Source organism: Hippichthys cyanospilos, chromosome 8, assembly GCF_059441005.1.
Source record: "Hippichthys cyanospilos isolate Australia breed blue-spotted pipefish chromosome 8, RoL_Hcya_1.0, whole genome shotgun sequence".
NCBI lineage: Eukaryota > Metazoa > Chordata > Actinopteri > Syngnathiformes > Syngnathidae > Hippichthys > Hippichthys cyanospilos.
The window spans coordinates 19,907,641-19,932,634 of NC_142376.1; the positions used below are offsets into that span (position 1 = coordinate 19,907,641).

Below are 24,994 nucleotides of genomic sequence, written 5' to 3' on the forward strand. Positions count from 1 at the left end.
CAGTTAGGGGAAAATCAGAAACCTCAAGAAGGGACCACAGGTGGGAGGAGCCCCCTTCCAGGCCCACAGGTTGAAGTGGATGCTGCATGTACCAAATACAGACATACACATAAACAATATAGATTACAGAAAACATATTGTGCTATATAGTGCAGGGATGTCTTGACAGCAGGCAAAGCCATTGTGCAGGAACCATCCCACATTCCAACCAAGTGGACCGCAGATGGCAAACGTCAATTAGGTCAGTGACTGGCCACATAGAGGTAACTGATGAAGACTTAACTAGCAAGATAAACAATAAAGAAGCATAATTTTCATTACATTCTTTGGCATTGGACAAAAGCAATGACTGATATAAAGAACATTACTAATTTTGAGATAACGGAGGACTTTTTGGATATGGAATCCCTGAAAGGAAAAACATAAGGAATGGACTTATTTATTAGCAAATCAACAGTCATACAGAGGCACAAGTTACCTTGGCGTATTCTTGTCAACGTTACCACAGATGTATCACCAACTCTGACAGGAAAAAAGTGGGGACGTTCAACAGCTAATGTTCCTACACTGCATAATTCATTAGGAAGCACTGTGTAAAACTGTGTACCAGGTAGACCACATAGCAAAACCTGTTAACTTTAATCGAGCGATGGGACTTCACCATCGCCAGTTTATTCTTTTTCTCAAAGAAACTAACGCTGACCACATGAAGTTACTGTACCATTCAAATGTTCGCTGGTTAAGTTTAGGAAAAGTATGTCAACATGTCTGGGAGCTCAAAAAGGAGATTATTTCATTTTTGGAGCTGCTTGAAAATACTGACAGTTTTCCGGAGTTGAATGACACCGTTTGGCTTTGAGTGTTCTGAGCGATGCACACCTCATATCTGTTCTGAGAATTGCCACAACAGGATTACCTCTAGACTTTAATGCACTGGCTAAAATGGGTAATCAGAAACACTGTTCTCAATCAAAAGTATATTTGATTACCGGTACTTTAATAATTTAGCTATGTTTATGTTTGATATGTACTGTTAACAAATGCAGATGTTTTTTGTCTGTTTTGGCTGTCAAATTTTATAAGTCAATGTGGCCCCCGAGCCAAATTGTTTGCCCATCACTGGACTAGCCGCTAACTCGTCATCAACCTTATAAAGATAACACTTGTGTGTCAAAATAACACTACCTTAACTGGATCTTTTAAAGTTAATTTTATAAACACAACTCATGGGAAATTGTCATGAATGATTAAACATGTTCACTGAAGCAGCAGATGTGCAGAAAAGGAGGATGAAATTAAGCTAAGGTTGTCCAAAAAGGTGTGCAAAATAAGGGGGTGGAAAGTTGGCTCAGTCTATCGCCCACACCACACACATCATCACCTCCTAAGAACTCATTTAGTATGACTAATAAGGGCCTGATGAGGGAGCAGAACACAAACACACACTCACAGACATTCAAAAATGCACACATTAGTCTCCCTCAAATGAGACTTTTTAAGTCAAACAATGTTAATTTGATAAAATAAACAAAGTGTAATGTTAGAAAATCACTGTCAGAAAGATACCATATGCACACGTGTATTTTCCTATGTAACCCAACTCTCGTGAAGTCCTTTGTAGTATGTGAATCAATTTTTGACTGTATGACATCACAAACTGTATACCGAAGCCTACTGTATGTGCACACATTGAATAAAGCATGCACACTTTGTCAGTTTTTATTGCGGGGGGGAGATAAAGGCCTTCTGTCTGGCTGTGATCTGCAATCTGGCATGCATTAATCTTAACTGCCATATATAGTACTGTACAGCATTGCATATTCAAGTTATATAGTCCACTTCTATACATCCGTGTGTTTCTTACTCAATTTAGGGAAGGATGAAAACCAAGATTCGTGTAAAACAGACGTTACGGAGACTCAAGAATTACTATTACTTTTAATGATGCTCAAACTTAACAGAGAAGCATTAAAACCGATTTTGACAGTATGCCGGCATTGTTTGGATTTACTGGACCACCTTGTCTGCCCAAAAGGGGGGCTTGCTGTGGAAAGGGACCGTGCAGGCAAAGGGCCATGTATGGACAAAATACTGTATGTTACACACTGTCCTGTCTGTATATTAGGTAAGTGCCAATATTCACGAGTAGTCGAGAAATCATTCTGAAATGCTGATGTCAAGACTACTTTCCACGTGTGGTATGCACACAGCAAAGCAGCTTTATTCCAGCTTTGTTGTTTGGAGTGCACACTTTTACCATCTTTAAAACTGTTTCAGCAAGGATATAATAACAGTCAACAACATGAAACAAAGGCACTTCATGACAATTTTGTTGAAGAAAAACAAAGCCCACAGACTGGTTTGTTCACAAGAGCTCAACAATGAGAAATGTCCAAGCAAAAATGTATAGCTAACGCACATCATCATTGGAGCAAAATATTCACTCGGGTATGCATTCAGAGAAACCGTGGAATCTAATCCTTATGCACAGTAACTTCTACAATAGAAAAGATCTTTCAGAGAGTTCTAACATCGATCATCTTTCTGTTTTTGCTCCTCTGTAACTTTTGATGCCATGTACTTGGGGTGAGAATCATTACCAATCTCTTAATTTGATTTGAGTCTGGTTTTTGGGTCTATGATTCAATTTGATTCAAAATCATTTTTGATTCAAAACAATTTGGCAGACCAATCTATAGATGTACAAATAACTGATGATGTAGTTATTTTATCTTTTTTTTTAATTTGATCATTTTTACATTTTTTAGGTTTTTAACTGACCCTAAAGTGTGTTTTTCCCCAAAATTTGTGTGTGGACCACAACTTCTACTCTTTATTATAATTTATTGCCATACACAATGAATACAATGGAAGACAGAAGTCTTGTCATTTGATTAGCTAATGTGTGAGGAAGTTGTTAGGAAGGGCAGATACAACCTTAACACTATAAACAAAATGGCTCTTACCGCAGATGCCTGGACAAGTGTTGCCACTGAGACTTATGCAGGGGTCACTTCCCATTATCTTACTGATGAGTGGGAGTTAAAAAGCTATTGCCTGACAACCAAGCTTTTTGCAAAACGACGCATTGGACAAAACATAACAACATGGATTGTAGAAACTGTGAAATACTTTCAAATATATCCAAACAGAATCATTTAAATTTTACATGATAATGGTTCTAATATTGTAACAGCAGCAAATTTTCTGGTAGAGAAATATGGATGTAGTCAATCAGTCCTTTAAATCAGTGGTTCTCAAATGGGGTACTCGTACCCCTGGGGGTACTTGAAGGAACTTCGGGGGGTTTTAAATAAAACAAACAAACAAACATACATACAAAATCCTTTATAAATAATTCATGAATTAATTGTTTCAGGAACATATTTTATGCTCAGTAGGTTATTGAAAACTCAGAATCTCCCCCGTACAATAATGGTTGGACCCAACTTGTCATGTGCCACCTCTCGTTACCTGTCAAGTTAATTATTTATTTTTGTGAACAGATCTCTGCTATGATCCCAAAAGAGGACACTTTAAGTTGAATATTTTTCTGTGGACAAATGCTCATTTCTTTTTGAGAAGAAGCCGGTCACTTTATGTTGATTATTTTTTGGAAAATTATTTATTAAAAACTAAGGTTATGATGTAGAAGAGATCTCTACTGAAATCACAAAACTTGACTTTTTGTTGAATATTTTTCTGTGAACAAATATTTACTTACAGTATAATGATTTCTTTTTGACAACAGGTCTGACACTTTTTATGATATATTTGTGGAATATGTATTCATATTTTTTTTTCTTTTTGATAAAAGATTTCTTCAAAAGAGGACACTTTAGGCTGATTTTTTTTTGTTTTTTTGTGGACCAATAAAAAAAGTTTGAAAGGGTTTAAACTTTAATAAATCAGATATCGATGGCATGATTTAAGTCTGTTTTTTGTGTGTGTTTTTTATTAACCCAAAAATGCTTTGCACCAGTTAAGGGGTACTTGGCTGGAAAGATATTTCACAGGGGGTACATCACTGAAAAAAGGTTGAAAACAACTGCCTTAAACAGCCTCAGGTCAATCTGACAGTGAGAGCGGCTAGATCTTTAGTAAAGCATTTCAAGCAAAGTGAACTCGCTTCAACAACCTTAAAACACAACCAACACCAAATGGAAACTGCAGAAAACGACTTATACAAGACATCTCAACCTGGTGGAACAGCTCCTATTTATTACTTGTTCTCGCTTCTTGAAGAAAAATGGCCCATCACCGTCACGGTCTGATCAGCCAAAGGTCCACACAAAGCCTGCTTCTAAATCCAGGAGTGGACTATTCTGGAAGACGTCAAAGAAGCTCTACAGCCTTTCGACTGTACGACTGTTTTTTGTAACCCTTGTGGCATTATGTTACAAATTATGGAAAAACGCTAGGGAGCTGAAATTTCCAGCAGATGATTAAAAATGTATAATATTGAGATGCAATGATTCTGACATTTCCACATGATTGTAGCTGAACGTGTGAGATTTTGTGTACAAAAACAATTTTGGACCATATAAAACCATTATAATTACAATTTTTGAGATGCATTTTAATAGGACTTACAACACTGATTTTCCTGCAATTTTTTGCAACATTCTGTTGAGCTGCGGTCAAACTATGTCAGCAAACAGAAAATTCTTTGTTGACTCATGCTTCAACTCAAGACGGTCGGTTGCGGAAGAAACCAGGTAATGCCTGTGTCTTAAAGTGTCATCATCAAGTCACAGACTACAAAGACAACAAATGTTTGCTCTATAAGAAAGACCACATCAATGCCATTTTATCTGTACAGTATATGACACCCTAGTGACAAGCACATGTTTTTCACTGGCATCAATATTTAGATTGAAGATGGATTGAATCTATGTGAACAAATGTATCTTGACAATGCATAAGTAACCTATGATCATCAAGGTATCCATTCAAAAATGTTTGTTACTATTGCATTTGGTATTATTTTACACTACATCAAAATGAGATATTTCCTATATTCAAGCCATAATAGTAGAAATGTCACAAACTGTAAAACAATACTAGCATTTCAATAACATATAAATTCTAAAAACAGATGGGTTAAATATCATTCAATTATGTGTCAAAAAGGACCAACCCAGCATTTGGTTCACTTTGACAACATTCGTTGTTGATTTGCTTAAAACTATGTCAAAAGATGGGTTGTTTTTGTTTTGTTTTGTTTCCCCAAAACAACTTTGGGTGGTTTTGTGTAAAACAATACACAAAGTTGGGTCAAACTGGCCTAAATATGGGAAGGTACTTTTTTGACCCATAATTGGGTTGATTCTGACGCAACAGTTTTTAGAGTGTACACTATCTCTGATGTTCGTGTACTTAGCAAACATACTTAGCACACACTTATGATGATGAACTCTTGCATTGCAATTTATTAGATCACATATTTGTGGACTGATACTTGTCTCTACTACCAAAGCATGATGGCATAGTGAATGTAAATTCTTATGAGTCATCTTGTTGCACTGAGAGAATGTGAGGTTTGCCAAGAGAAGCATGCATATATACCAGGCTAATCCACTGAAGAGGAGAGAGAGACTGAAATGAGGGTAATGAAAGACAAGAAAAGAAAACACTCAAGCTGCCCTCCTGGGACTAGAAGTTTCCGAAACAATCACACTGGCCTCTCTGTGTCTGCAGTGGAAAATTAATAAATTGATAGGTGACGCAGGGGGAGTCCCATGGGCAGGGTCCTGCAACCATCTGCGTAGGCCATCAGTGTGTCCCAAACCTGCAGTTTCACCACTGAACTAACATGTCAAAGTAGAGATTTACAGCTGTATGAAAAACACACAGACACTGATGGTCCACATATTCATGAAATTAAACACCACAACATTTATGCACATGCTAGGAAGCACTGATAAACAAAGTATTACAAGCAAAGATGAAGAAAGATGTGTTTCTTATATGTGACTTATATCCCTCAAGTAGAGTGACTTGACCTGATAGCAAAGAAAACACAAGCATCGGTCAATGAATAAATCTGTTTTCTTGTCATACATAAACCATTGTAAGGGTCATGCAGAAACTTAGGCTGCTGAAACCATTTTCATTTACCAACCTCTGGCCGTAGGAAGTTTATCGTTTGCTCTTGAAAAAAACGACTTGTAAGTCTAGATTTGTGAGGGAATCTTTTACATTGACTGCTCACATTTACTTTTGTTTGTTATGATCACTTGTCGTTAGGGTAACCAGAAGTATTTGGCCACATTTGCCAGAAACCCACCACTTTTTCAGGATCTCATCATGCACATATTTGTTTAATTCTCCAAGCGAAGTGTTTCTGGTAATGTATTTTTATCCTGTTACTTATTTACGTTGAACCATCCTTTGTGTTTGCATCCTGATTGGCCATCATCAGGAATTGTCAATCATTTAAAATGGGTATGGCCAGACAGATCTGGATAGGTTGTGTGGGAAATGAGGTTATCCAAGTCAATTTCTGGCACAGCTTGCAATATAAAAGGGTTAGAGTTAGGTTATGTATATGAATGGAATTAAAAAGAAAAAAATCACTTTCATACTGGCAAATAAACATACGTTTTGGCAGACGAATATTGCATCAATATACCTATAATGTTTAGTAACATGCATACACTCTCAGAAATTGCATCTTCATAGACATTTGCAAAGATTGAGATGAATAGAGTTTAGAAGGCCAATTATTTCGGCTGATGTTTGTAAGGCCATAATCAGAGGATTAAATTGGCCTGACAATTATTCAGTCGGGCCATAATAATCAGGGATCCACATAACTGATACGTAGGTACGCATGCGGGACAGAAATCACTGATGTGTAATGTTGCGTGCTTCACTTCACGCAATTGCGTACCCTACCTAACTTTCACTAATGGCAACAACCGAGCCTGAGCTGAACATCTTTTCTTTCCTGTAAAGTAGACCCAAGATGAGCCATAGCTTGAAGCACACTTAAATGCAGTGTAAGATTTATTTGAGGCATTCTTTCTTTGACAAATATGAAAAGACCACATGGATGTAGCCTGACTTATGGCTAACAAACAAGGTAATTGAAAACCAATATTTAATCACTCTATTGCTCTGTGGCGAGACAAACTACTGGAACAACACAAGCTCTATTTAATAGTTTTCTCCTTGCCTTTCATAAACCGCGTCCCATGACTTCCTATTATGAGGGGATTTGTCTGTTTACTTGAATCGGCGTGAGATAGCTGTCGGGGCTGCGTATCATTCTCGTAAAGGTGTGAAGGAGATTTTTTACGTTGTCACTTTACAGTGACAGAAAATGTCTGTCTTCTTTCCTTTGACTAATTAAACTGGGTCGAGATCAAACCATAACTGATAGTCGTCACCCTTAAAAAGGGGTTCTAGATTCTCTAAAGGCAACTGTCACACGTCCCCTCTCTTTGAAATAGTGAAAATAAAATTCTGCGGTCTTCCTGCTTAATAGCACAAATACAAAAGGTACAGTGTGAAGTCAAGTCCTCTCCCTTTATTTTCCGTCACACCGCAACACTCACTCTCCGCACCTCTCTCTCCTTCGCGCACATCACTCAAATGTGCCAACTAGAGAACACAAATCCAAATTAATGAAAAAACGGTACATACTAAATAATATGTTACAGAGTTATGAAATTTTGAGGACACAAGCTGCCTGTGTGCACACAGACAGTGCCCTGCCAATGTGGGAGCGACACAGAAAAGACTGAGGAAGACTGTTTTTAATCATAGAAATGGTGCGTAGCAAATACTATGCCCTGGTAGTCAACTGAAAAACCCACAAAAATTATTATGTGCACCCTTGCTAATAACAATATTCTTATGTAATTAATCGCCAGCAATTTTAGATTTTCAAAACCTACAGGATTGTGTGTTAAATGATTATATATATACATCAAATGAAATCATCACACCATTAAAAGTATACTGGCATATTTCAACATGGTGTGGTCTTTGTGGTGCACTGCGTCTAACATGAAGGTGATAAAGAGGGTGTTCAACACTCCCTAGAAAATCACTGGATGCTCACAGCTCCCCCTTGGACATCATTGCCAACTCTCGCTGCCTGAGCAGAACATTCTCAACGACCCAACTCATGCTGGTCATCAAGCTTTCCAACTCTTGTCCTCTTGTCAGCACTAAAAAAAGTTGTTGATATTTATTTATTATGAGCCAATGGGAGCAGACCTCCCAATTTTGTTGTATACGGCCATAGAACAACAATAAATGCATTCTATTCTATTCTATTCTATTTTATTCTATTCTATTCAGCCTATGTCATCTCAACAGATGACCACCTGCAATGCATTAATTATTTCCTTATTGTTGTTTTGGCAGTACAAGATGATTTTATCATCACGAACCCTCTTTTGCTTGACACTTAGACATCTGCCAAGCCTTGCACATGCAAACCCCTTGATATTCATTGCACAAAGCCACTGAAATAACGCAAGACATCTTTTTTATAACTGTGGGACTCAAATGTCTCCTTCCAGGTGGCTGCAACTACAATGGGGGTGATTGGGGTTTAGATATTTGGCTAGAAAATATGATTAATGTGAAAGTGACGCAGGAAATTTCATGACATATTGGAAAGAAAGCAACACATTCTGCAATAAATTAGCACACATTTGCATCACGGTCTTTAATGCTCCCTAGTGACTTTGTACTTGGTGCCAATATGGACAGCAAAACCTCAATCCTATTAATCTTCCTATCACTCACCAACCAAAAAAGTCTGTACTTTCTCCCATTGACCGAAACAATAACCCCATACCAGGACCGGGTCCAAGCAGCAATCTTCTGGATCACTTTAACACGCTTGGGCTGTTTATGGTCAAAAACGATCCAAAGTTTGAAAAGTGCAGCCAGCACATGTTTGGCATAGCTGCGATTTTGGCCAAGTCCATTTCACTGGAGGTAGCTTTCATCATAAAACTTGTGCTTCTTCATAACATGGGATGTTAGGACTGTGTGGTCTGGGTCAGGTTGAGCCACCTCCGGGATTTTGAAATTGAAAACAGCAAACTGATTGCAGTGACAGAGAGCAAAAACAGGTGTTTAAGTAGAACACAAAATGTTTTGTGGAACATAAAAAAAACAAAAAACAAATCCAAAACCAAGCAATTCTGCTGACAGAAAACAAATCTGCAACATGTATCACCACTCGTGCCGAACAGTTGTGAATCCAGTATTTTGCAATGTGTTAGTGATGCTTCTGCTTAATATCACAGCTGGGTGAGCCATCCAGATTTTCCTTCACAGGTCCACTAGTTGCGATCTAAAGATAGCGAGCGATATCAAGCTACATATTCTCCTTGATAGTCACTCTGAATTCACTGGAGAGAAGGATTTTGACCCAAAATAAGAGAGGACACAGATATGGAAAAGTCAAAAGTCTTTATATGCATACAAAAAAATCCAATATAACTCAGTGAGCATCGGAAACTAGTCTTGGAAACAGGACTTGGACGAGAAAGTTTGATCACACAACCCCAACACTAACAAACTTGCAATAGCTTTCAGTACACCTGAGTTTTGATTTCAAGGTTTTGTAAATTACCTTATTTCGCTGTTTTTCGTATTTCGAGTTTATTTTCCCTCATTTTCAACTTCCATATTAGGTCGACTTATAACCGCATAACTCAAAAGAGCTCCCTTCCCAGCCTCTCCCCTCATAACAACAACAGTATGTTATTTGATATACGATGAAGAAATGCATCTAAAAGTACTATCATTTTGTCATTTTAATAACACACACCATGAGTTATAATTGGACAGCCATGATCCATGATCTCAACCAGTTCAGGGTGTCCCCTGCCTTTTGCCCGAAGCCAGCTGAGATCGGCGCTGGCAAGCCTGCAACCCCTGTGGGAATAAGCGGCTCTAGAAAATGGATGGATGGATGATCTTTAAGATGATATATGCATTTGCACCTACTCAAATTGGTTTGATGTGTTTTAACAATGAGTAATTACATTGTTGTGACCAATCACAAAACTTACTTGTTCATCAACTATATCACTTTATTCTTTTTTTTTTTTTGAAGTTCTTGATTATTTCAAAGAGTTACCAATGGCATATGATTTGGATGTTTTCATGTGCAGGAAAAATTTGGGCTTGAATAGATTAAACGGTACTGTAATAGCATTATTAAATTAAAAAAAAAGTGCCCTTTTTATTCACCAACAGATTCAATTTGACAAGTACCGTTATATTTGTTATTTTTCAGCTATACTGAAGTTCAGAAAATAAAAATGACAAATCACATGTCACATGTCTCCTTGTCCCAAGACAAGCACAAGTCATTCCAGTCAGATCCGTTTTCTCTATACCAATGCTCAACCTTTTCTTTGCCCTTTCCCCCAAGGCTTTATTTATTCTTTTCTTGATCAGTGCTGTCATTTGTTTATCTACGCGTGACTGCATCTGTGTCTCTTTATGCTGGGATCCTAGATTAAAGGATGATAGACAGAAGGCAGACCATCCTCGAAGATGTCACCAGGTTTCATTTGAACCATGTGAGAGTTTTAACAAAAATCCCAATAACAGCACACAAATTCCCATGGCTTATTTTCAATTGGGGAACCATGTTCATGTTAACATCATTAACTTAGTGACCTCTGAATTTCTATGACAACAGTATTTACTGTTTTACGATAAGCGGCTATAGAAAATGGATGAATTTGAGACAGCAAATTATACAAGTGCAAATGCAGCGAAGCATTTAAATCAATACAATGACAGAAGCCATTGCACTTAGGATTGCTCTGGTTTGAAGAAAAGAAAGTGAGACTTGCATCATTTTAAGGGAAAAAAGAAAGTTTCTTGATTAGGCCAATGGATTATAGGATTAGGCTGTGTTATTAAAGTAAAACAAACAAAAAAAAAAGTAAAAATCACTAATCCAGCGTCTTGCATAATTTACCCCTCAGTGTGTTTCATTGCATCAGAAAAAAAGCATGTAAGGTGTTTGGCTGATCATATGACAAGTTATGTAAAATCCACAAATCCAGATTAAACAGTGACATAGCATTCCAAGGCTGCTGAGTATAGGTTATGGAGGGACTAGATGCTTGCTGAGTGGTGTTACAATTTATATGGCATGCTAATGCGTGACTGGCAAAACATATACAATCTTTCAGCTAAATTGCTTTCTCAAGTTAATTTTTTTTATAGGCACTCCTGAGAAGAGAAATTGTCATCACATTGTCGTCAATATAAGGGACTAAGGATGAAAAATGTGACGATACTGACCTTCAGTACATGAAAGAGCCTGTTTCTCACCAGTCTCAATGGACCCTCAAGATAGACCTGTCAACGCCATCTTATAATATAAAGAAGCCATCATTTGTTGGATAAATTCAAATGATTTTGGCAGCCTAAGACAAAATTCGCGCTAACAAGGGAAACATTGTACCCGTAAAAACTGTAAACGTAAGATAAAAGTTGGGATGTGTAACAAGTAATTTCCTATCTTCGCCTTGTTCCAACCTTAGATTTAATTTGTGCTTTTAAATTAAAACCTACAGCCTTGTTTTTGCTTGAAATCATCTTGCTTAAAAATGAACACTCAAACAACTTTTTCTGATGACAACTGAGTGAAAGTTGCAATTGGTCACAAGTTACTACTACAGTACCATCAAAACTAGCTCTTTTGTGTACAGATCTATTTCAGGTGCCAATGGCATACAGATGTGTCTCTCCAGAACTCTCACATGATGAATTTCACCACATTTGCAAACGACCTTGAATTTATTTATTTATTTACTTATTTTTAAATAGTGGTGGAGAAACAGCAATATTGTTGTGGTCTATCCAGCCAAATTAATAAATAAATGTAATTGTATGTAATTGTATATTTAACTGAACCGAACCAACTGTATGAGAGTGATATTATTAAGTCGAATTGTACTACTAGTGGCTGTTGAACAATAGGATGGCAAAGGGGAAGAAAAAGTTTCTGAGTCTACTAATTCTGCATTTGGCACTCCTGTACCTCCGGCCTGATGGGAGCAGAGTGAACAGTCTTTGTGAGGATGGGTGGGGTCCCAGGTGTTGGAGGCAGCTCTCCCATGGACTTTTTTCAAGGAAAAAAAAATGTTCAGCTCAGGCTCGATTGTTGTCATAAGCGAATGTTAGGTAGGTACGCAAATGCGTGACATGAAGCACGTGACATTATGCATCAGTGATTTGTAACGTATGGATACCTGTGTACCATTTATGTGCATCCCTTTATATTGTGTAGATATACAGGTAAAATATTAAGGTAATTATTATTAAAGTATTAAGGTAATTGATAAATGTTGGCCATTTGGCTGATTATTTTTGGTCAATGTTTGAAAGTCCATAATCAGGCCATTTCGTCAGCTGGCCGATTAAATAGTCAAAAACACGAGACTTACATAAAGAGTAAAACATTTTATTTTTCAATTTCTGCGGTCTGGCGGTTTTCTTTCAATTTTGTCATCAACCATGTTGGAGTCTCATTCTTCATAAGGTATGTTTGGAGGAATTTTTGGGTCTACCACCAAAGGTTTTTGTTGGCCTAATAAGTTCCAGATCACACATGGAATGTAAACTTGGCTGTATTGAATATGTGTTTAGCACGGACACATCCATGCAGGGCAGTCATGCCTTGACATTCCTCACCTTCCTTTCCTCCCCTCTATCGACCCGATGACCTGCTGCTCTCACTGTTGATGTTGAGGGACAAGTCAACAAATTAACAGTTTCCGATAGCATATGCATCACACAAAGCTCAGTCTGTGCTGGACTGACTCATCTAAAGATTGACAGATAAGTCCAGGGTTCAGCCTGTACAATGTACACAGCGCAAATAAGCAAACGTACACACCTGTAATTAACCTCCGAGCTGCACTGAAAACATATATGTTCATTACTGATGTGTGGACATGTGTTTACAAGGCACTAACACCACACAGTTAGTAAGTTCACTGCCAACTACTTGGTTTCATTCAAAGCTCAAACCACTTTTACACATTTCTCCAAAGGCAAAAAGCAACATATTTAGATAACATCAGAGGCTACGAGTCTTTTGCATCACCTTGAAGTAGAAAAAAGCCAACTGATTGAAAATATATGAAAAATACATTGTCTCTGAAACAACAACGATGATGGAGGAGAGATAGCGTCTCCTTTATTTACTTACTGTACTTATGACATTAGGTGACAAATATTCAAAAGGAGACTTAAGTCTGCTTTACAGTGGTGGCCATTGAGTGCATGAAACTTAAACTTCATTTTGAACCAAAATGCAAATATACGCAATTTGGAAACAAATATAGTCCACTGAGCTTTGCTGATTTGCTTCTATGAATGGTTCACTTTCAAAGCAATTGCCAGCATAAGGGTGCATTGAAAACCTTACCAGCAAAAAAAGAAAAAAAAAACAAAAACTCAAAGTCCGGTTGTTGTCAAAGTTAAACCAATGGCCAGACGGATATGTGTGTTCAGTGTGGTAGAGATAGAATTCTAGCAATTAATCTTCATGCAGTCGCGCCATAAGGTGATGGCTTTATTACCCTCTAGTCAACATGCAAACATATTTTGAGAAGATACCATATCTGTGGGGTACATATGCGTCTAATAGCTGGTTATGGTCAGTGACAAAAAGCAATCAATTTGGTGTGTGTGCTTTACGTTTCGAACAAAGGTTGGCTCTCACTGTAACGCAAACAAAAAAATGTGACAAGCAATTACAATGTACCTATTAAATGTATGAAAGGGACTCTGTGGACATTTTAAAACATTGAGGCCTAACCTTGAAAAAGTAATTACAGTATGGGTATGTTTGCATAAGAGTCGGGGTCTATCAACAGTTTAATTGCAGCCGATGACAGGTTGAGAGGAACAACGCCATGGCTGATGACGGCCACCTTGACGCTGAGGCAGATTGTGTCGAAAGAGAGCTAACACTAATGACCCGGTTGTTTATTCATTTTTTTAACACTTGCAGTAGTTTGTCAGTGAAATAATCAGGTTGCTTTCCATGTATAGGTTTTCTTTTTACATAAAAAAATGTTGAGGTTGAATGAACAGCACTTCGAGTGCCATCCTTTGTCTCAATTACAGAGAAATGATGAATCCATAATGAGTTCCACACATTATAAACAAGATTTAATCAATTTATTGATCACTATTGCTCATCATTTTTTTCCGTGTCCCTCAAATGCTGGTCAGTGTAGGGACAGCTGAGGTGATGTTATCCATTCAGCAGATAACAACATAAAACACACAACAACTGAACAAGCCACTGCTGCACTCAGTTTGAATGAGTAATCGGAGAAAGCCTCTATATGGAACACATAAATAAATGCATAGATAGTCTGTTTCTTTGGGTTTTGGTTTAAAAAAAAAACACAGTCATACAATGTACAATGTTCATAATGATATCTTTGGCCCTGACTAAAAAAGGCAGTGTCTGCTGTAAAAATAAATTCTGCAGATAATATAGCTCTTAGACTGGGCCATTATAAAATTAGCATTTGATGGCAGTCCTGGTTCACTGCAAGTAGCAATATACATGGCTGAATTTGATGCAGTCAATATGGGCTCAAATACTGCTGTGTGAATATAAATATGCCTTATGTCTCGCCATTATAGGCTGTTAAAAAGGCAGAAAATAGCACTTGACATTTATAATGAAGGCTAACAATTTAAACTGGCACAATTTTAGTCAAGTAGAGCCAGACCAAGTGTCCATTTCACTGACATTAAGACATTGCAAGGTTTGCTAACCCCATTCAAAAATAGTAGCACTTTTCCTCTCAAGTAAAGGGTCTACTTTAGTCATAATTAAAAGTTGTGAAACAAGGGACTGACTGGATATAGATATATATATATATATATATATATATATATATATATATATATATAAACACAATTTATCTTTGGTTTTCTGGGATGTGATTTCCTCACTATTCTTCCACAAAGTGCATAGACTCAAGTGTGACAGTGTCCAAGTGACGTTGGGGATGATTCCCTAGCACAGAGAAATAACTGAGCAGAAGTCATACCATATTTAGCGCTGTCATATTATTATTTTGGTGACTTTAATTCCTATTTTTGATCCATTTTTCCAGACTGAATGGATCAACTTTTAGTGGGCAAATTACCTGTGCGTTAATTCTGGTATTTTGTGACTGTTGTTAACTCATAAATAAAATGAAATTGTGTTGCTTGTTAACAGACTAATACAGACTCCTTGTGGAAAGACAAACATGGCTATGGATGTCAAACATCCATCTTTCCACAGAAGTTAACTTGATTTCAAATGTTGCCTGTACAGTTTAATAGAATTTTTAATGGTCACAATTTGGTTTCATTATTCTCAACATGGCGGATCTTCATAGAAATTTTCTTTTGAAATTTTTGAACAGGTCATTAAAAAAAAAAATGCGGTTGAACTTGCAAGTACTTTACCCATGAAATTGAAAAAGTTAAAAGTGTATACAAGGTAACAAAAAAAAAACCCAGTGAGATTTTATTGAATTTGGTAGGTACATGTTGGTGACATTGCATGAATAGATGACACTTTTGAAATACAGTCAGAGTACAGTAAATGACAGACCTGTGTACAGTAAATGTCAATAAACAAAACAAAAGGATGTTCTGTATGCATTAGGGAAGATATGGCAACAAAGAGCCTGGTGTGCACATACACACACACACACACGCACACACACACACACACACGCACACGCACACACACACACACACACACATTCGCACCCACACAGGTTTTCAGTAGGCATCTGTGCTGAAATGCTATACAATTCCACGCAAACACAATTTGCCTGCACTGGCATTGCCTGCACTGATTCAGAGAAAGGCAAAGAAAAGAGGTTAGAAAATGACATTATGATACCAACTCATGGGTTATTTAAGAACCTGGATCTTATTCTCTGAGGAAAAAAAAAAAAAAAGACTTGACTGCAGAGAAATGACTTGCAATGAGAAAAAGTGGCAAACAGTGGAGGGAAGAGAAGGAGAAAGTGCAAAGAACGAGCAGCGGGAGGGAGAAGGGCAACATCTGAGTGTTGGAGACCCAGGAATGTTAATCCTCTTTGCAAGTCTCCAGCAATGATTACATTTTTCTAATATCGGGCATGAAGAGAACTTAAAGGGGCATAAATGTGGGAACAGGGATAAGTATATGCATAACACACAATCGCAACCTCGTCATTGTTTCAGTTTGTATTAGTTCCATTACCATCAATGAATATGTACCCTCGTGTTGAGTCCTGAACATTTGTAATCTTGTTAATTATTCACCATTAAAAAATTGGTACGAAGTGACAAGTGAAATACATCAAGACTGCTGCTACTGTGTGAACTGGCCCGAGAAACAGGAGTGGAGGAGTCACAGACAACCACTTAGCGGCTACGCTACGCTAATCAAGGGTGAGAGGTCGCCGCCCAAACGGTGTGTTCTTAACCCCTGCACTTCCTGGAACACCGCACTCCTCTCAGGAGGAGGATGAAGAAGATGAAGAGAAGTGCACATTTTCCACAGCCCAGGAATCCCACAGGGGCTGAACGCATCGCTGTGTCTGTGTCGTTCTACCTCCTTGCTTTCAGCACTTGCATTGAGCTGCATCATTACCACACATTTAGGGAAAGATTGCTCCATCTGTGTGTGTCTGTGTGTGTTACACGCTGGTGTCAACAGGGACACAGACTGGAGAAGTATTTCCTTGCCTGTCAGAGGTGAGGGCGCTCTCACATGAGGGCTCGGCCTCAGACGTCATAAATCCTGTGTTTCTTTCCATGTCTCCCCACCTCTTTTTCTACATTTGTAGAAACATGTCTTTCTCTCTCTGAGCCCATACCATTGCCACAGTGTTTAAACTACCCCATTCACATAAGTGGCCCTGGGAAAAGAACCGCACACCCAATTCTGAGGCCTCACTTATACATGGTCACCATAATTGTTGTACGGTACATTGTTGCCACAATGGTGTCTTAATAAGTCTACAAAATGGATGAAGTTCATCCCTATGACTCTACCTCTAATAGTATAAAACAGGAGCGCATGAAATCATTTTTTCAATAGGAAATCTGTGGGCGGCTCAGTGGCGCAGTGACTACCACGTCCGCCTCACAGTTCAAGAGGACCCGGTTCAAATCCACCAGGCTGGGGCCTTCCTGTGTGGAGTTTGCATGTTCTCCCAGAGCCTACGTGGGTTCTCTCCGGACAAACCATGCATGGCAGGTGAATTGGACAATGATTGGACGTGTGAATGGTTGTTCCTCTCTGTGTGCCCTGCAATTGGCTAGCAACCACTTCAGGATGCCTACTGGCCGAAGACTGCTGAGATAGGCGAGCGAGCCTGCGACCATGAGGATAAGCGGCGATAGAAAATGAATGGATGAATTCATCTGTTTAATAGACTATCTGTACTAAATTCTGCACTAAATTTAACCTTGTTCGAAGACATCTTCATCATGTCATCTCCACAATGGACACCTATTGCTCAATAGTGCACAATGTGTTATCTTAGCACTATGAATCTATTGCATCCTGATGAGCATTAAAAGCTATAGTTTTGAATTGTTCCTTGCCCTTCTGGGAAATTTGTTCATGAGATGCCATGGTGAAATTGTGATTCTCTGTATTTTTTTACTTGCAAAGCCATTTGAGACATTGTCATGATTAAGGGCTATGCAAATAAATTTGACGTGACTTAATAATTTTGTCAAAACATTGACATTTCTGCAAGTGGGTGGGAGGGCTGTCTTCACAACTGAATTTCCTGCATATTCAATTATTCGTCTTTTATTGCATGTGTTTTTTGTTTTTTTTTCATCGCAGTTGGGTCCTGTTCCCCTTTTTTATTTTTTTGTCATCGTATTTTCATCTATTTGCCATCAGTGGTAACCTGAACCAGTGGTAACCAGAAATTTAAGTTAAACTCCAAATAGTTCCAAAAATCGCACTAACTTTACTTGAACATATTTCCTTGGTCTGTGATGGCAGCAAAGAAACTTTTATTGCTTTGCTCCTGGGATCCACACAGGCACAAGCTCCCCGTAACACTATTCTTTTAGCCTGTTAACGGTTGTCGGGTCAGTCAACACGAGCACATATTAAACAATAAATAAAATTTGTTTGTAGGGAAGCATAGACAGCATACCCTTATTGTATGTCATCACCTGGACATGAATGTAGCAGATTTTTGCCTAAATATAAAATAGCAGTCAACCCAATTATCTAGTGCGTGGCAAAACATTGACATGCACAAACTGTTTCAACCCCACATCTGCATCCTCAATCAAAGTGTACTTGTGATGATAATTAATGTCCAAGTAAATATTTTTAATACACATTTATATCCTGCGACCCCAGTAAATGATTGCGAATTTTGAGCACTGTTTTGTAACACAGGGAGAGCTGTGTGCATGAATGCAGTGAAGGTGTTAACCCAGATGGCGCCATGTTCTGTATGTGAATAAAGTTAATAAAATCCTACTTTGATTTGAAGGGTGTTGTTGGTGTTGTCCACAAACATGTATAGCGACCTTGGGAAATAAGCATCTTTTTGAACAGCTTGCTTTATAATGTTAATGGGCGCAAACAATTGCATCTGGAAATTAAAACACTGAGACCTCATGATGAATGAATGAACAAGCTATTTGCAAGAACAACAATGCTTGGGTGCAGCATAGTGATATAGAGATCCAGATAAGTATAGTGTATATATTGATTAGTCTCATTGGGTAATTTGGAGTAGTGTCAGCTGTATGCAGCCAGCCATGAGCATGGACGGGAGGGGAGGTGTAACAGAAGGAGAGAGAATGGCAGCAATCTTATTTTTTTCTTCCCTCTCAGCCAATAATGGCACACAAGGCACTGTCTGTAGTGCACACTCTGATAAGAGGGGTTCAATGTGACCAGAGCACAAACACAGCTTGGACACGAAAACAGCAAATAGGTGAGTTTCTCAACACATAAAAATAATAAAATGAGCTTCAGTTATGTAATTTGACATAAATCTGTGAAAAGGTGAATTTGTAAATATCATTTTGCAAAGCACGGGTGATTTATTGGATCTAAATAATAACACAATCAACACCAAACCACTTTATGTCATCCCCCGTATGTGCTATACGGGAGGAGACAAATTGCAGGCCATCATTTTTGTTTAAATCGTGGGTGTCATTGGCATGACGTCAAACCAAATGAAATGGTTGACAAAGTTCAACTAACTCTCACCACTTGAGCTGAACTTGGCCACCCAACTGCTTTTCTTGAAGGTGACTGTGGACATCAGTGGGGGCTTTTTCACATGTAATCACATGACATGTTCTCCCTATAAATACATTTATATGTATTCATATATATATTGCTCCTCACAGCCCTGATCATTAACATTCTCACACTGAAGTGCAGTTTTATCACATCAGCCGGCCCTTTGAAGCTGATCCATGCCAGGTCTGTATGAGTTCCACTGCATGACTATCTGAAAGATTTAAATGGCCACTAATCTGATGAGAACTGCGAGGTGGTCTGACATCCATCAACCTAGCACCTCAGTTGGTTCAACTCAGCAGAAGATGAGCTGAAGCATTTGGATGGCGCGTTTTAACATCAAGAGTCTCGATGTGTCAAGTAAGTGGCTGATAAGTCGCAAGCTGTCACCTCTGGGCTGACTCAAACGGATGTCCAGGCATGTCCCTCACATTCTTTGATGGATAATATATTTCTCCTTTTGCAAACAGCCAAATAAACTTATCACACTAATAGTGACGTATTGCCAGAATAATTAAGTAAAGGCCTTCTTACGAGACATACAGCATTATATTACACATGACTGCCCTCTTCTGGTATGAGTTTATACAAACCCACTATTGTGCACATTTTAGTCACAGAGGTGCCTTTCACCCATAATTTGTGATGTGTATGTCTAGTTAGATTAGTTCAATAAAATGGCAAGGAACGGAGGAATTGTGTGGTTTGGTTTTATTGTTTATATCCTTATGCCTCACGGAGGCAAGTTTTATTTATTAAAGTAATCCATTAAAAGTGCTTATTAGAGAGGGCGCCTCTAATTCACTGTGTAGTGGTATGAATTTTGGTTAACTTTAGCCTCAAATCTCTTTTCCAGAATAAATATTTTCAGGCTTCTGAGGCTCAAATGGCCCTTACAAGCCGAACCCCATCAAAAACATGACATGGAGTATTATTCAGATTACTTGTGGAATAAAATAGTGACCTCATCAACTATCCATCCAATGTCTATCTTTGGGTAACATGCGTGGGACACCCTGAACTGGTTACCAGCCAATCACAGGGCCCACAGAGATGACCGACGACTCAGACACACAAACATGCCTAAGGGCAATTTGGAGTGTCAAATTTGCCTACCATGCATGTTTTTGGGGTTGTGGGAGAAGCAGCTAACCACTCATCCACCTCGCCGCCCCCTCCTCAACCAACTATTGTTTCAATAGTTATATCAAAAAGTGTCCTTGCTCACTTGCAAACTTTCTGACTGAATTTCACCCCCACCCCCCACCCAGCCCCAACTCGTTCCACTTCCTACAGTGCCAGTGGAAGAAATGAAGGTCGCTTGCATTGGCTCACATGGCCCTTGACAAACTTTCATTTATTTCACTGAACAAACAATGTCCAAAACACCAGCTGTCGCCATGACAGTGCTGCTGAGTAAATAAGATGGAGAATAATGTCATAGGAGGAACATTGTATGGGAATGGTTGGAAAGAAAGGTCAAGTGTGTGTTTTTGTCTTTTTGCCACTTTATATATGTACTTCCTCAAAGCGAGCCTTGCTGGGCGGACTAGCATAGACAGTGCAAACAAACGCTGACATGTTACCCAGGTTGCCACACACTAGTATAAACATTTAAACAGTCCCTGGTGCTACAATATTCAGTGCATTTTAAAAAGGCTGCCAATTTTGAAAAAAATATGACCATTAACAAGTAGACAATAGAAAGCAAAATCTAAGAACTGAGTTGCCCTGTTATATTATGATTCATTGTTTTGAATGGTTTTAAAAGCACTTTTTAGTATGTAACCAACTTGTAAAAGCAAATCTCAGTGTTTGCTCATTCACCCACTTTTAAGGTCAGAGAATTTCCACTTCCAAGATGTGACAAGAAATTATGCTTATACACTTAGTCTTTCCATTGGTTGGGTCATGGAGAACGTAAATCGTAGCTCTCATGATGTATTTCTGTTATAATTGGCCTCATTTACTGTATGCATGACTGTGAATATCAGTGTGTTTCTTTTTAACATGGAACAATGCCTTTTTGTCTTGCACAAACCGTGGGCTGTCTATACTTTATGTGCCCTATGTTTTCCTGTATGTTTTTTTTCCCCAAATAAATGAAGTTAAAAGCTGGCAGAATTTTCTGACAATGCATTGTAGTGTACATTTGCCAAATATATACAAAGCTTTTTCTTTTTTTTTACAATTTTGAAAAGAAAAAAGTAAGGTTTTACTTTTCACTCTCACCTGCATTCTATACCACAATCATATAATTCTACAATTTTGTTAACATTATTATGCCTGAAATGCATGGAAACTGATCCAGTGGCATTTTTAGCCATGACTTATGTGTCAGGATTCAAGAGTTTTATTGTCATATGCATAGTAACAATACATACAATGAAATCCTTATTCGGTTTACTTTCCCGAACACACTTAGTAAAGCAAATAATAAAGTAAGCAATGAAAACAGGAATATGGCAAAGAGGGCAATGATAATGAAGCACTAGTAAATGAATAGACTCACATTCTGAACATATTATGGAGTAGATGGCATGGAAGAAACTATAGACATATGATGACGATGGTACAAAATATAATATACTGCAAAACATTATGTAGTTAGCAGCTTTCCTGCACTATGCAGGATTTGTAAGGTGTATGTGCAATAACAAATTATGCCTTGCTTCAAAGCTTCATTTTATCTTTTTTATAGAAATGTGGAAACAAACACTCAAGTATAAAATAATTTAAAAACTCTCCAAATTATGCGGTAAATGTATGTTTTTTAATAGACCAGTTTCTGATTATAAATTACATAAAGGTGAATGTAATTTAGAAGTTGTGTAGTGAAAAATACATCAAAAAACTATTTGTGTCCCTGATTTTAACAAAACATTTGAGGAAATATGATATTTTGAACCCATCCTTAGGTTCTGGTAACTTCTGGTAACTAGATTATGATGATCAGATTACACATTTAGAACTCAGTAAATAAAAATGGTTCTGAATAAAAATAAATAAATAAATTGCTTTTTGCCATTATGTCTAAGTACTGTGTCTTTTAAAACACCATGTAAAAAGCTTTGATACAGTGGGTTTTATTTTCATGCCCAGTGCAAATCTAGCACAAGATGCAGTTTACATCTATACAACTTTTGGTATTCTTGGAGACTTGTGCAAGCTGGTACATATCAGTGCCACGGTTTGTAGGATGATAATAAAAATAAATAACAAAGATGCAGATAACAATAAAGTATTCAATGAGCTGATATCTGCAATAATTCAGAGGGTTTGATGCAGGCTGTTGTTATTGTAAAAAATTCAATATTACGACACCCATCACATCAGAATTTTTCTGCCTAAGTTAAAATCAAATTCACCAAAATCCCATTCTAGCTGCACCAATACTTAGATGTAGATCCAATAAGTGTAGAATAATTCTGATTTTAACCACCAAATTGTCTAATGAGCCAGGTGCATGTCAAAGGCAACGGTCTTGATATGGCAGCACGTAGAGCTTCAAATGGACTAAAGTTCCTGACAAGCATATCAAAACATAAAAATCAGAATATGCCAATTTTTACACCTGATTATTGCCCTTTGTGTAACTGTGAGCAAGAATAAAGTAAAAAATTGTTTTTTAGCTTTTACACAATCCGGACCTCTGTGGCGCAATTTACCAATAAATTACTTCTAAATACACCATTGGATTACTTCAATTGTATGGCAGAACGGCGCTGCATCAGTCACCATAAAAGTGCTGCGACACCCCGATCCACTGAACTCATACAATTTATATGAGGCATGGCCTTGCCCTGCCCGCACATTTGGTCCTACTGGACAGAGTCCAGTTGGCCCTCCAACACATACTTAATCATCCGGGCCCCGATCCCCAAAGAGCACATCTGGAGCTCTAACAAAGATCTCTAGGCCTGAGGCGACTTACACATGCTCCAGCATCTGGACTGTGGAAGACTAGCCAAAAGGCTTCGAGTGGATTAACGAGCATGCAGTAATATTAGTGATGCTAGTTTGGTGACCAGTCAACCATAGATTTGTACGTTAGGTCACATTCTCTATGAGATGTGTGTGCCCATTTATGGATGAATGGATGGATGATATGTAATACAGATTGGTGAATCAACTGCAATCTTGTTTTATCACTACACCTTCATGGTAAAAAGACTTGACCGTCCCAAAAAATATAAAATGTTGCGATAATCCTTTTTTAATGCTTCAAAGGCTCACTAATACTAAGGTGCCGTGTTTCCCACACACATAAAAACCATTCCTGACGTTCTGATTTCGATTACTTCTCTCGTGCTTTGTTGGAATGCAAGGACATTAGCACAAGCAGCAACACTTGTGGCACGGCGTTCTTTGTCCACAAATGAAAAGGAGTATGGGCAACATTCCTGAGGTGGTCTGTCTCTGTTTGAACTTAGACTTTCAGAAGAATTTTTCTAGAAATTGTCTTTAGAAAATTGTGTGTGTGTGTGTGTGTGTGTGTGTATGGGGGGGGGGGGGGGGGGGGGCATTAGAACCCATTGCAAGCAATACTAATTGTTAACAGGAAGTTGAAAAAAAGTCCTACATTTTCCGATGAGAGCCCTCAGGATTACGGTGGATAAGTGGCATCACTTTAATTGTTGTACTATCTTTTATTGCCGTTTTAGTGTAAAAATTAAAAAAGGAGACCATTGAAAATATATTTTAGGTGCATTTAATTATTTTGAGCACGTAGACAAAAATCGACTTTAAATATAGCTGGACACTTAAAAGGCTTTGTTGATAATTTGACAGGTATATATTATTTCTCACGTTCCAATGGAAAACGGATGGAAGGTAGACCAGCATGCTTGAATGAATGTTTGACCTGAGAGCATCCACAGGATCCTGTATTTCCAAGCCAACGACATGATCAATGCTCACATCAATCTCAGCAAACCCAGAAACATCCTTTCAACTACGATGCAGGCGGATGCTCTTTTCAGATAGCTGACCATCTTCCAGATTGATACTTGCTCCAAAAGACGACCATTTGATATATGCACAACTTCCGAGGAACACAAGTTTACCTTTACAGATAGACTCACAGCCACGTTGCACAAAAAGACAGCAGCATATCCACTTTCTGACCGACACTCACTTGAGAGGCATTAGTAGAGACTAACACAAATGACATGCTGATCTCAATATCATCTCACATTTTCCCAACTGTGTGTCCACCTGAGAAACATAAATCATTGACAGCAGGCTCACTGAGCCAGTGCCAAATACACTCTCACAAAAGCACACTTCGGAGAGAACCAACTTGGCACAACTGTCAGTCATTTCTTGGCAAAGTCTGACTAAAAAAGGGAAAGAAATTATGGATATTGAATTCGTGGAATAACAGTCTTCAGTCACAGTCGCACAAAGCACACATACAACACTGAGGTAGGTGTGTGTGTGTGCATGGGTTCTTGTGTGTGTTTGTGTGTATGGGCTTTAGTGGTAATTGTGTTTGATGGCCACTTCCATCTTTCATATGAATGTAAGCGGCAGAATATTAAACGTTCTGATCGGCCACTTGGCTGACCTGCAGGACCGCTGTGTGAAGCCAGTATGCTCAGAAGAGTTATTGAAACGTTTCACAGAAATTATCCAGGATGAAATATTGAATGTATTTCAAACAACACGAAATGTCTC

The 24,994-nt window shown here is 38.2% G+C and overlaps 1 protein-coding gene across 1 annotated transcript in view; it reads right to left on the bottom strand.

Annotated features, from left to right (window-relative positions):
- The window catches only part of LOC148420485 (golgin subfamily A member 7B-like), a 107,407-nt gene extending 82,947 nt beyond the window's left edge, over nucleotides 1–24,460 (bottom strand). Inside the window, exon 1 of the mRNA XM_088421083.1 lies at nucleotides 24,382–24,460. The gene's annotated coding sequence lies outside the window, so the exon portion shown is untranslated. The remainder of the gene's footprint in view (nucleotides 1–24,381) is intronic.
- Between the last annotated feature and the right edge of the window lie 534 nt (nucleotides 24,461–24,994).